Consider the following 13,453-nt stretch of genomic DNA (forward strand, 5'->3'; position numbering starts at 1 on the left):
TCGAACTTAGCTTGTTACACACAAATGAAAAGTGACCTCATTTAGATATGAATAACCGTACCTAAACGTGTACACCTTTGTTGGCTCAACAATAGTTAATCGAAGTTAGCCATATGAACATTATCATATCAACCATATTCATCTTAACCATAACTAGTTCAAATGACTCAAATGAAACTAGTTCTAGAGTTGTTCAATTGTTTATATTCTCATAGAAGTATACAAGACACAGTTGAAGCAAAATCGATTTTGATTCACTCGAATAAATTCATGAACATTATAGCCACGGTTTGAAAAAGATTGCATTCCTTATTATATAAATATATTAGTTCATGAACAAACCGATTTCAAAACATAACCTACTCAAGGTGCAAACGGGTACGCATACCTAAGTGTCCGGACTAAGTTTGGGTTCGCAAGTATGCAAACGGTACGCATACCTTCCAAACTCAGTTGAATTTCCGGAACTTGAAACTCACGCTAGTACGCATACCGGTATGCATACTAAGTTCCCGGACTTGGAATAACTTGCAACAGTTAGCATACAAGTACGCATATTGTGTTATATCCAATCATGGCTAACTGTTCAAAACTCTCATGTCAATCATTAAAACATTCTTGGAAGATGACAATAGCTGTCTCACACAAACTATTAGCTTCAAATCAATTTTCAAGTGATCGAATGATCAATACGAAACATTCCTAGTCTACATCAAATGACTGTCTCACACAATCATGTAAAATGTTACAAGGCGATTTTTACATGATCATCTTTTGACTTTCGTCAAGAATATAAGATGAACTTGGTTAAAGCGAAATCTTACCAACACATATTTCGAGAAATATGTAAGCGAGTTAAACTCATCTCGAAATATCAAATGTGTATAATCGAAGTCTATATAGCTATACGACTTTTGTCTCAAATAGGAGATAGAGTAAATAAACTTTTGAGTAATAGATGAGTTCAAGTATCCACATACCTTTTGTTGATGAAGTTCCACAAGCTCCCCTAAGTAGTTCTTCGTCTTCAATCGATGAACGCCGTGAAGTCTAATGCTCAACTACACTTACTATCCTAATATGATACTTAGTTATAAGTAGACTAGAAATCAAGACTTATAGTTTGAAACTAAACTTGACAAACAAGCTTGAGATAGAAACGCTTGCGAGTTCGACCGAGCAGTGCTTTAACAATCTCCCCCTTTGTAAAATTTAGTGACAAAACTATCAATACATATGGATTACAATATAAATAAACTTTGTAGCTTCTCATCCAAATGCTTTATTTCCTTGGTTCTTCAACATTACTCGAAATCTTCGTCACTTCCAAGATCTCAATCATTGTTATACAGTGTCATAGTATTATTACACAACATCAAAGTCCAATTGTATCACAACTTGGACAACAATGCTATGGTGATATGTATCACTCCCCCTTAGTCAATACTTCATCTCACATGAAAACCACTCCCCCTTACATAATGATCCGTAAACCATATGTATTTGTAATGTGAACTACACATTAATTCTCCCCCTTTTTGTCAATACAAATTGGCAAAGGTACGAAAACTAATGGGATCATAATGAAATTCTCATATAGATATTTCATGACTAAAAGAGAACATATCAACTTTGTTTAGATGCAATCATATAGCCGAAACTAAATGCATTTATCAAGGAGTTAATAGAGATACAAGAAAACTCCTACAATATTCCATAGTTACACTCCCCACAAAGATTTGGAAATTAAGCACAAGTTTAATTAAGAACTCTCCCCCATAAAATGTCATTCCCGAAAGAACAACAAGAGCGACCTTACTTTTACAAGAAAATAAGGATTTCTTTGGACATTAACAAATTACATGAAACATGAATTTGTATCCATAAATCTCTATTAAATTAGCCACAAGAGAACCCATGATTAATTTAATCGGAAATGCTCAACATAAGAGAACTTACGGAGCCACACAATACTTTCACATAGAAGTGGATCAGGGAAAGACCAATACTGCGGAATATACAAAGACTCGTTCTATTTTTAATATTTGCATAAATACACATAACAGACTTAATCTTTGCGATCAAAAGTTCATCCTATCTTCCATCAATATTTGCATAATGACATAATAGGCTTAAGTTTTGACGTATATGGGACAATCATAGTTCACGGATGCAAACATATATATCCCATAATAATTTTTGCAATATATGAAACCAGTAAAGATTAATACTGCAAAATTATCTTCCAAATAAACTTTAGAATTTAAATAAATAAATCTAAAACATTGCAAGATGAAAAACGTTGGCAATAGCTATGTGTACTCACAATAATTGCTATTCCAAACCCTAGTTATCCTTCTTAAAACACAAGAATAAATTCTCATAAGAAGTTTCCTAAACAACAAGACAAACTCGTAATGCACATACAAGATGATTTGTCCTTTGAATGTGGAATTAATCTTTTTCACCCGGATTTACACCAAGAATAGCTACCAAAGGCGTATTAAAAGATTTTCTTAACAAAGAAGAACATACAAAGTCATTAATGACCATGCACCATAGTTCACATAAGATGATTGTGAACATTCAAGAATCCCATAGCAATGCGTACTACTGTCCATTCTTGAACTTTTTTCTTTGTGATTCACCAACAAAATTCTTATAAAAACTACAAATGAGCTTAGAAGAGAAGTACTCCAAGAATCCAAGTGCCCAAGTCCAAGATAAGTGGAACAAGTGCGACGAAATGGAGTACAACACTCAAAAACCAGAGACGGGACAAAGACCAATATTAACTCATCCAAATTCAAGAACTCTCATCTCCATTTTGAAGATAACTCAGAGAGGAAGAGAATCCAAAAAGAATGAGGTCATTCCGAGTTCGGACGAATTTACGACCAAATGAAGTTTACCGAATATAGATGTCTACAGGCCAGTATGCATACCGGTTTGCAAACGAATTTTTATGACGTGAAGCAGTATGCAAACGGGTTTGCGAACTAAAATACCGGATTTTGATTTTAAATGATGGTATGCATACCTGGTATGTGTACCATGAAGTCCAAACATCCAGATCTACTATTTTCAAACATAAACATTTAAGAACCTTAAACACAAATAAAGTTAGATAGAAATGAACGATAACCAAGGTACATGGATCATTATAAGTAGTCTAAGCAAATGATAAAAACACAAATCTTGATCAAGTTTATAGACATACCTTTTGGAAGGATCCTGTCGTGAATCCTACGGCTTTACCAAATATTCAATATCATACCTAACACAGTATGTGCACCCCAATTATCGTGCTTCCCTCACAGTATACTTAACAGGGCATTCCTTGGTGAGGATGCACTTACAACACAATCAAGTTGTGTTGAGGTGAAAAATTTCTTGCTCACCACAAGTGACTGAAACAGATTTTTCCATAACTATGGATTTTTCACCATCTATAGTTTTTGGCTTATTCTGTTACACTTTTGGATTATCATGAAAGAGATTACTTTTAGAACCTTTCACATCCAAATCCATTTTTTCCAAAGAACCTTTTAAGTTCCAACATCATGGATACTTCCTTTTCCATAGTCATGAAATTTTCTGGGAGATCATTCTTTTTCACACTCAAAGCATCATTGGTTTTCTTTGGTACCCACTTCTGAGTGCGTTTAGGAACAATATGAACCTTCTTCCCATTACTCTCTTCTAGATTTATCGGAAGAGAATTGGATTGACTATTCTTTTGCAATTTAGTCTTTCTCCAATTGGGATCATTGGATCTTTTCTTCGTCTTTACGAAGTTATCCTTTTGATAACCATTACGATTGTGAAAGGATTCGTATGACGTTTATAGGCAAATCTAGGTTTATCATAATACTGATTCCTTCGCCTAAAGGTTGGACAGTTACAACCTGTGACGTTAAGGGATTAGTCTTAACATATGATCTTGGTTTCAAAACTTCTTGTGATTCCCAAAGAAGAACATTATGAAGTTTCTCATTCCTTATACGGAAACGAAATCTCCTTTCCAGGTGACCTTTATTTCTGCAATAGTGGCAAACATAAGGAATGTTCTTACCTCGATCCATGTGTGCTGACTTTGGAGGTTGATATACTTTGCTCTTTTGAACCTTAACTGTCGATGAAGGTATTTCACTTTTGTCATCAGTGGAAACCTTTTGTTGAGAAGAATCACTAGCCTTGACAAATTTTATCTCTTTGCTAATACTTGGAGCATCTATTCCCTTATAGCCCAATCCTCGTGTATCATGATGATTTTTACTTGCTCCTAGTATTGTGGTTAATTTGCTTGAACTAGTATTGAACTTTTTCAAGTCATCTTCCAACAACTTGATTTTATCAAGAGCAGCAGTTAAATTAGCCTTAAGGTGTTTTTCTCGAACGAGACAAGCACTTTCTCTGTCAAAACAAATTTGTTGTGAGTTAATCCTTGCTTCAGATTCTGCATGTTTCTATTCCAACGAAAAGTACTTTTGATAAAGATTATCACATTCAAGTGACTTCATATGTAGGTTTTCCTCAGAATCCTTGAGGATCGATTCGTTAGAACGATTTGAAACATAAACACTTGCATAACATCTTCTCAATTTCTTGTTTGCACGACAAAGATCACTGAGAAAAGGTGTGATATGATAAGTTCTCATCTTCTTCTTTTCAACCGAATCCAAAAGCTTAACATACTCTGAGACTTCCTCATCAACATCTCTATCAATATCTGAGTCACCTTCGTCAGAAAGTTCATCCAACTTTTCTTCTAGGCGTGTTTCCCAGTTGCCAACATTTTCTTCATCAAGAGAATGTTTAGATATCGACTTAGATGTGACAGTGATATTTCAATTATGTAAACAAATATAATGCGGAAAAGAAATAACACAGACACTAGAAATTTTGTTAACGAGGAAACCGCAAATGAAGAAAAACCCTGGGACCTAGTCCAGATTTGAACACCACACTGTATTAAGCCGCTATAGACACTAGCCTACTCCAAGTTAACTTCGGATTAGAATGTAGTTGAGCCCTAACCAATCTCACACTGATCGAGGTAAAGTCTCGTTCCTTACACCTCTAGAACCACGCTGGATTCTGCGCACTTGATTCCCTTAGCAGATCTCACCCACAACTAAGAGTTTCTACGACCCAAAGTCGAAGACTTGATAAACCAATATGTCTTACACTGAAAAGTCTATTGAATAGATAAATCTGTATCCCACAGATATACCTATGAGTTTTGTTCCGTCTTTTGATAAATCAAGGTGAACATGAACCAACTGATACACAGAACTTATATTCCCGAAGAACAACCTAGTAATATCAATCATCTCACAATAATCTTAATCATATGGTAGTGAAACAAGATATTGTGGAATCACAAACGATGAGACGAATATGTTTGTTACTACTTTTTATCTTGCCTATCGGAGTTTAAATCTCAAGCAAATCTTAGAAAAGATAGTATTCAATGACGATAGAAAACAGCAAGATCAGAACACGCAACTACAGAGAAAATAGTTGGGTCTGGCTTAACAATCCCAATGAAGTCTTCAACTCGTTAACCTTCATGGTTTTGAAAAAACTTAAGGTTAAAGGAGAATCGACTCTAGTCACAACTATTATCACACAGGAGGTGTGGGGATTAGGTTTCCTAGTTGTTAGAGTTCTCCCTTATATAGTCTTCAAATCAGGGTTTGCAATCAAAGTTACCTTGGTAACAAAGCATTCAATATTCACCGTTAGATGAAAACATGGTTAGACTCAAGCTAATATCTTTCAACCGTTAGATCGAACTTAGCTTGTTACACACAAATGAAAAGTGACTTCATTTAGATATGAGTAACCGTACCTAAACGTGTACACCTTTTTTGGCTCAACAATAGTTAATCGAAGTTAGCCATATCAACACTATCATATCAACCATATTCATCTTAACCATAACTAGTTCAAATGACTCAAATGAAACTAGTTCTAGAGTTTTTCAATTGTTTATATTCTCATAGAATTATATAAGACACAATTGAAGCAAAATCGATTTTGATTCACTCGAATCAATTCATGAACATTATAACCACGGTTTGAAAAAGATTACATTCCTTATTATATAAATGTATTAGTTCATGAACAAACCGATATCAGAACATAACCTACTCAAGGTGCAAACGGGTACGCATACCTAAGTGTCCGGACTAAGTTTGGGTTCGCCAGTATGCAAACGGGTATGCATACCTTCCAAACTCAGTTGAATTTCCTAAACTTGAAACTCATGCCAGTGCGCATACCGGTATGCATACTAAGTTCTCGGACTTTCATTAACCAACCACTACGCATACTATAGTTCCCGGACTTGGAATAACTTGCAACAGTTAGCATACAAGTATGCATATTGTGCTATATCCAATCATGGTTAATTGTTCTAAACTCCCATTTCAATCATTGAAACATTCTTGGAAGACGACAATAGTTGTCTCACACAAACTATTAGCTTCAAAGCAATTTTCAAGTGATCGAATGATCTGTGAATACTAATATTCTGCGGAGCACGTGTCACGATCTTAGTGGTCACATACAGAATAACTATGTAGCCCTCACCATACAGAGAAACCTAAGGGGCAGAGGACACCTTCGCAGATCTACGTTATCTTATCCCAAGAAGGGATACCTCGACGGCCAAGATGGATAAAGTAAAGCCTAATCTAAAGAAAGGAAGCTGGGGAAGGGACAGAGTTAGATGACGCATCTAATCAGAATTAAATGCACAAATCTCTTATCTACACGCATAACCAAAGCACGTGGAGAGAAGTGACGTGGAGGAATATGACTATCAAAGGTTAGCGGTGAACGAAGGTACAATATGTACTGAGGCTGGGAAGTTCCCGAAGGAACGTGGGTCAGCTGAGGTGGCATAGTTCGACTGGAGAAAGCACACGGCGAACGAAGGTACGATATGTACGGAAGGTATATCAGGAAACGATGGATCCAAAGACATCAAAGATATACCTGGAGCAGAGGGGGATATAAATACCAATCCTTACCAACAAACTTAAGGCATTTAATATCTAGGATAAAAGATCTAGTCTTAAGCTTATACCTCTTTAATGTTTAGAACTTAAGTATTTACTCAAGCTTGAGTTCTCTCTATTACTTTGGGAAGCATTTAAGATCTTTGTAACCACCATAACTTAATACAAAAAAATCACTCATTATCCCGTGGACGTAGACAAAAGTCGAACCACGTAATCTCTTGTGTCTCATGATAACTTAGTAGCTTTTACATTATATTTGTGTTCTTAGTTACTATTGTGATCTTGAACATCTTTTATTACTTAGTATCATCAGTTCAACAGAGGTATCGATACTACTTAGCATCTGATTCTCTGAGTTGTATACATTACGTAGACTATGGGAAAATTAGTAGTCACAGTTTGGCGCTAGAAGGTTTTTCCCACCAGCTTAAGTTTTCATATTTCGTCATTTATTTTAACTTACGCATCTTCTTTAACGAAGAGATCTGAGTTCAACAACGATGAATCTCACTCTCTAGTGATTTGTTCGTCCATGTTTTCGCAAGTCCTTGGAGTTCATAGCCTCTAAAGACTCGCAATTTTACAGATCTACAAAAATTTCTCCAAAAATGTACTCACAAAACGTTAAAACTTTTGTTTTATACTAAAACAACCTTTTTCGACAAGGCATCCTTTAGATCTGAATACCTCTGACCGCAGAGGAATCTCAGTAAGATTTAAGGAAAAAGATCTTCTAAAGCATTTAATAACCTTGTTTTTGGGGGATCTGACACCCTTTTTAAATTAGTTTTCAACATTTAAGGTTGTTCTTTCCAAGGGTGTCATAAGAAATTTAATACCTGTCTTTCCAGACGTCATTTCAGTCATTTTTCTGAAAAAGCTGCTCAGCCGTCTTCTGTGTCAGAGTATTAAGTGCTACTTTTGACAAAGGCACCCAAGTAGAAAATTTTGTCGTTTTTTTTTCTGTAACCGCAGGATAACAAAAGCCGAAGGCATGCTGTGTCATAGTATTCTATTAACCTTACCTACATATGGGTTTGACAGCTGAGCAAATGGATTCATCCACTTGCACAATATACGGTTTCAACGGAGCAGTCTCTAGACCAAAAAGAGAAGTTGTCTTACAGGTGCGTGTCGGACCCCTAGTAACCAATACAAGGTTCTGGGTTGTGGAAGAACCTTCGCCATACGACGTAGTCATGGGAAGTCTATGGGTCCATCGACTACGAGGAACAACTTCAACATATCACCGGTACCTTCGATTCCCTACACCTATGGGTGAAATGGAAATCAAAGGTGACCAGCAAGACGCAAGGTTGTGCAATCTGGCAGAGGTCAGACTCAACGAAAAAAGAGTTGCTGCCCAACAACACGAAAGAAAAATACGAAAGGCGAACACCAAAGAAGTGAAGGACGGAGCCTTCTTAGTACCCGAAGCCACCTCAGTTACGGAAGCAAGCACCTCCGCCACTCCAGGGGCAAATGTCTCCGCCAAATGACAATTACAGAAATGCACTCCTCTACAAACTCAGAAGCAAACCTTCTCTCCAGTGGAACCAACAAAGAAAATCAACATCGACACCAAGGAGGAACCAAAGATGATCAGCATCGGAACTTTGCTAAAAGAAGACGAGGAGATGCAACTATAAAGGCTATTACGGGACTACGCAGATGTCTTTGCATGGTCGATGGAAGACATGCCAGGAATTGATCCGAATTTGGTCTCCCACCATCTTCGGCTCAAAGCAAAAATGCCAACATTCAAGCAACGTATCCGCAAGGTGGCATATATCTACCAAGAAGCGGTAGAAAAGGAGTTGAAAAAACTACTAGCAGCAGGATTCATACGAGAAGTAAAGTATACCACGTGGATATCCAATATGGTAATTGTAACTAAGAAGAACGGAGGCATACGAATCTGCATCGATTTTAGCAATCTCAACAAGGCGTGCCCCAAGGATAGCTACCCGCTGCCAAATATTGACCAACTGGTCAACGCAACCGAAGGTCACCAGAGGCTATCTTTCATGGATGGCTACTCTGGTTATAACCAAATCGCCCTTGCAGAAGAAGACCAGGAGCATACTGCGTTCTTTACCCCACGAGGCTTGGATTGTTATACAAGGATGCCATTTGGACTAAAGAACGCGGGGGCAACATACCAGCGATTGGTAGACAAGATCTTTAGGCCATGGATATGCAAGATATTAGAGGTCTACGTGGACGACATGCTAGTCAAGAGTAAAGAGGCGAAAAATCACTTGTCAGACCTAAGGGAGATATTTGAAGCCATGAGAAACTTTCACATGAAAGTAAATCCGGAGAACTGCACATTTGGAGTAACCTCAGGAAAATTCCTAGGGTACTTGGTAACTAAGCGTGGAATAGAATTGGACCCTGAAAGGGTCAGATCAATAAGGGAAATACCATCTCCACAAACACTAAAAGGAGTACAAAAGCAAAATGGAATCTTAGCCTCCATGGGAAGATTCATAAAAAGATCATTGTACAAATGCAAAGCATTTTTCGATACACTAAGGAAATGAAGCAGGTTCATGTGGACCACAGAGTGTGAGCAAGCCTTCCAGAAGATCAAGGAATACTTGGCTTCAGTGCCCATCCTACATAAGCCAGAGCCAGGTGAAATTCTCACCTTGTACTTAGCAGCAACAAGCTACGCTGTAAGAGAAGTACTGGTATGAGACCAAGGACAAGGAGAAAAGCCCATATACTACATCAGTAAGACACTCAGTTTAGCGGAGTGTAACTACACCAAGGTGGAGCAGCTTATATATGCACATACCATCCAAGTCTTCACGAAGGCTCAGATAGATCAAATCTGAAAAAGCGGGGGTATAACAACCACACCCAATAATTCGTTTGGCAATCTGTATGAACCAAATCAAATATACTTTCGAGAGAATCAACTAGACAGTCAGACTCAATCTTAAGAAAAGTATATCAAAGAGTTATATAAATATTTCTCAATTCAATCCGCAATCAAACAAATAGGAATTTGCGAGCCCGATTGAATATAAGAAATAACTTGGACGGTATCAAAAACCAATATCCAAGTGTCAATCAATTTAATCAACAACCAAAGGTTGGATTCCCAATTGCTTGAACTTACGAACAACCTGTGATATTTCAATTATAAAGATAAACAATATAATGCGGAAAAGAAATAACACAGATAGCATAAATTTTGTTAACGAGGAAACCGCAAATGCAGAAAAACCCCGGGATCTAGTCCAGAATAAACACACACTGATTATAAGCTGTTACACAAAATTCCTACTACCTATTCAGACTAGATGTAATACCTACTTCAATACTTGTAGAACTCCTAGCACAAAACCAATTGTCTTTAGGAATTCTTCTCGTAAATCTTCTACCAGAACCCAAGGCTCTCTTTAGAAGATATAACAACACAATTGATATGATTCGATATTTTGTTTGCACAAAACACCGGTTTGATTTCTCTTTAGATGTAAATCAAGGTTTTGGAAATCTTGTCTTTATTTTGATAAAAACAATTACTAGGTAAAAGTAATATCAAAACAAACTTGTAGATTAGGGATTATTATACTCTTCAAAAATAGGAAGAGAAACCTAATAACTCTACAACAAGAACAACTAGAATAAATCTAGAGATATCTTGTTTAAAACTTCAAAAGTATTTTTACGAGATGCCTTAGTCGAAGTTTTCTTTCTAGTTTCCGATTTCGACTAACAAGTATTGGTATACGATCAGAAACTGAAATCTATCAAAACCTAGGGTTTATGATCAACAACTCTTGAATGGTTTTATATCAGAAGAGAAAACCTTAAAATAGACAAGAGGTGAAAAACCTAGATTACAAGTTGTATAATCAATCACGAAGATTAGATTCAACTTGTCTTTGTGATCCCCAATACAAAGACTTTTATCTCACTCTTGTTCACGAAGAACATAAGACATGGAAAACAACCTTATGAAGCTAACACCAATTTTCCAAAGGGGATGAAAACGTGTAGCACTCATGAACCCTTTATTTATAGTGAAAGGTGGCTTGAAAGCTAAGCATAGCTATTTTCCTTTTTCAAGACTCTCCTAATTTTGGGAGTCTTTCCTAAGTTACAACTCTTGCCAAAATAATTAAATAAATAATTAATTTAGCAAATTGTATTTATGTGAATAAATCACAAATTAAATTAGGAAGGAATCACAAACACTTTAATATGGTAATCAAATATGTTTGGAGTAATAGCTAACTTGCCTAGATAAGGAAACATCACCAACTTGACTAAAAAAGACTTCTAGTCACGTAATTGGGCCCAAGTCTGTGAACCGTTACAAACAGTCCATGGATTGTTTCCTACTAATGAACTGTAACAATTACAACAACACTTATAATTGTTACTTTAACAAATCACTCATAACTTCATCGTTATAACTCGGAATTGAGTGATTCTCGGCTCGTTGAATTCGTAAGCTCATTCACTATAACATGAGATCCTCTATAGGGATAAAGGTTATTGTCACCAAAGTCATGAATCAAATAACCTCAAGTATATATACATAAATGTACATTTACCGTCATAGGAATTGTTCCATAGAGTGAGCAATTATCTCGATAGATTAGAAAGGTAGAATTTAAAAAGAATCCAAATGAAATCAATCACATACTTTTTTTGATGAAGTACTTGTTGATGTCTTCTTGTAGTCTTCAATCTTCATCCTTTAAGTATAGCTTCGATTCAATTTCTTAGACCTAATATAGTCTGAAACTATCTTTAGTATGCTAAATCAATAATGCATTTTGGCAACTAAAATTGACAACTAACTTGACATACCAACGCTAGTGGGTTCAACCGAGCTATGCTCTACCAAAATCCTCGACAGCACGGGAAAGATTGGAAAGGTGGCAAAATGGAATGCCATGATCAAACAGTTCCACATCATCTTTGAAACCAGGAAGGCTGAGAAATCACAAATTTTAGCAGACTTTTTGGCGGACCTACCTCTCAGAGACGAAGCAGAGATAGACGTTATCCCAGGAATGGAGGAAGACAAGCAAGATCCAGAGGACCTGTTAGAACCTCAAAACTCACGAAGATGGGAAATATTCGTAGATGACTCCTCCAATGGAGAATGCGCAGGCATTTGGATTGTAATAACAACCCCTACCGGAGACCGACTCATCTATGCATTCAGGTTAGAATTTGAACAATACACCAATAACATCACAGAATACAAGGCGGTCATACATGGTCTATGTTTGGCACGAGAGCTAGGCCTATCAGATGTTCGTTTGACTAGTGACTCGCAGTTGGTCATTAGATAAATCGAACTTAAATACCAAACCTTGGATCCAGTGCTATCTTCGTGTCTAAAGCTATCTCTGGAGCACGCGTCAAAGATCAACAACGTAACATTCAGGTACGTCTTTCGAAAGGATAACAGACACGCAGATGCCTTAGTATTCATATCATCAATGCTAAGGGACATAAACACCACCGCCGTACAAATTGGAAGAATATATGAACCTTCAATAGAAGGACCCATCTTAGGCACTGAGGAGGCTTTGGTCGTTCAAACTCGAGCCATGAGAGAAGCTGAGAAAGAAAAAGAAGACGAAGGAGTAAGAGAACCAGATAACGAAGCCGAGGAGTCTGACAAAGATCAATCCATGTCATACGGATACACTGAAGATAAAACGGAGGATGATTGGAGGATTTCAATTCACCAATACCTCGCCAAGGGTACCTTACCACCAGATGTCAAAGAGACTCGGAAACTTGAATCAAAAGCAGCAGTGTACAACCTTCGCGATGGGATACTGTATAGGAGATCATTTCTTGGACCTCTGATGCAGTGCCTCTCACGAACCGAAGGAAGGAAAATACTCCACGACATACACAGAGGAGATGCCGGCAACCATAGCGGGAGAAGATCCTTGGCGGTCAAAGCCAAAATGCAAGGATACTACTGGCTAAGTATGGACGGTAACTCAAAGAACGTGGCTAAGCGGTGTGAAAGATGCCAACGCTTTGCCAGGAAAATCAAAGCACCAGCAACAGATCTAAACTCGGTCATCAGCCCTTGGCCATTTGTCAAATGGGGGGTGGATATTGTCGGACCCTTGATAGAGGGAACCTCGAAGAGAAGATATCTTATTGTGGCTACAAATTATTTCACCAAATGGGTAGAAGCAAAGGCTTTGGAAAGAATAAGGGACACATATGTCTTTAAGTTCTTGTTTGAGCAAATCATATGCAGGTTCGGAATACCAGCTGCCATTGTCCCTGACAATGGCAAACAGCTGCAAGGAAAGAACATCGACATGGTGTTCAAAACTTTCAACGTCCAGAAAAACAAGTTCACTCCTATATATCCTAAGAGCAACGGGCAAGCGGAGGCGACCAACAAAACAATA

Source organism: Papaver somniferum, chromosome 9 (assembly GCF_003573695.1).
Source record: "Papaver somniferum cultivar HN1 chromosome 9, ASM357369v1, whole genome shotgun sequence".
Lineage (NCBI taxonomy): Eukaryota > Viridiplantae > Streptophyta > Magnoliopsida > Ranunculales > Papaveraceae > Papaver > Papaver somniferum.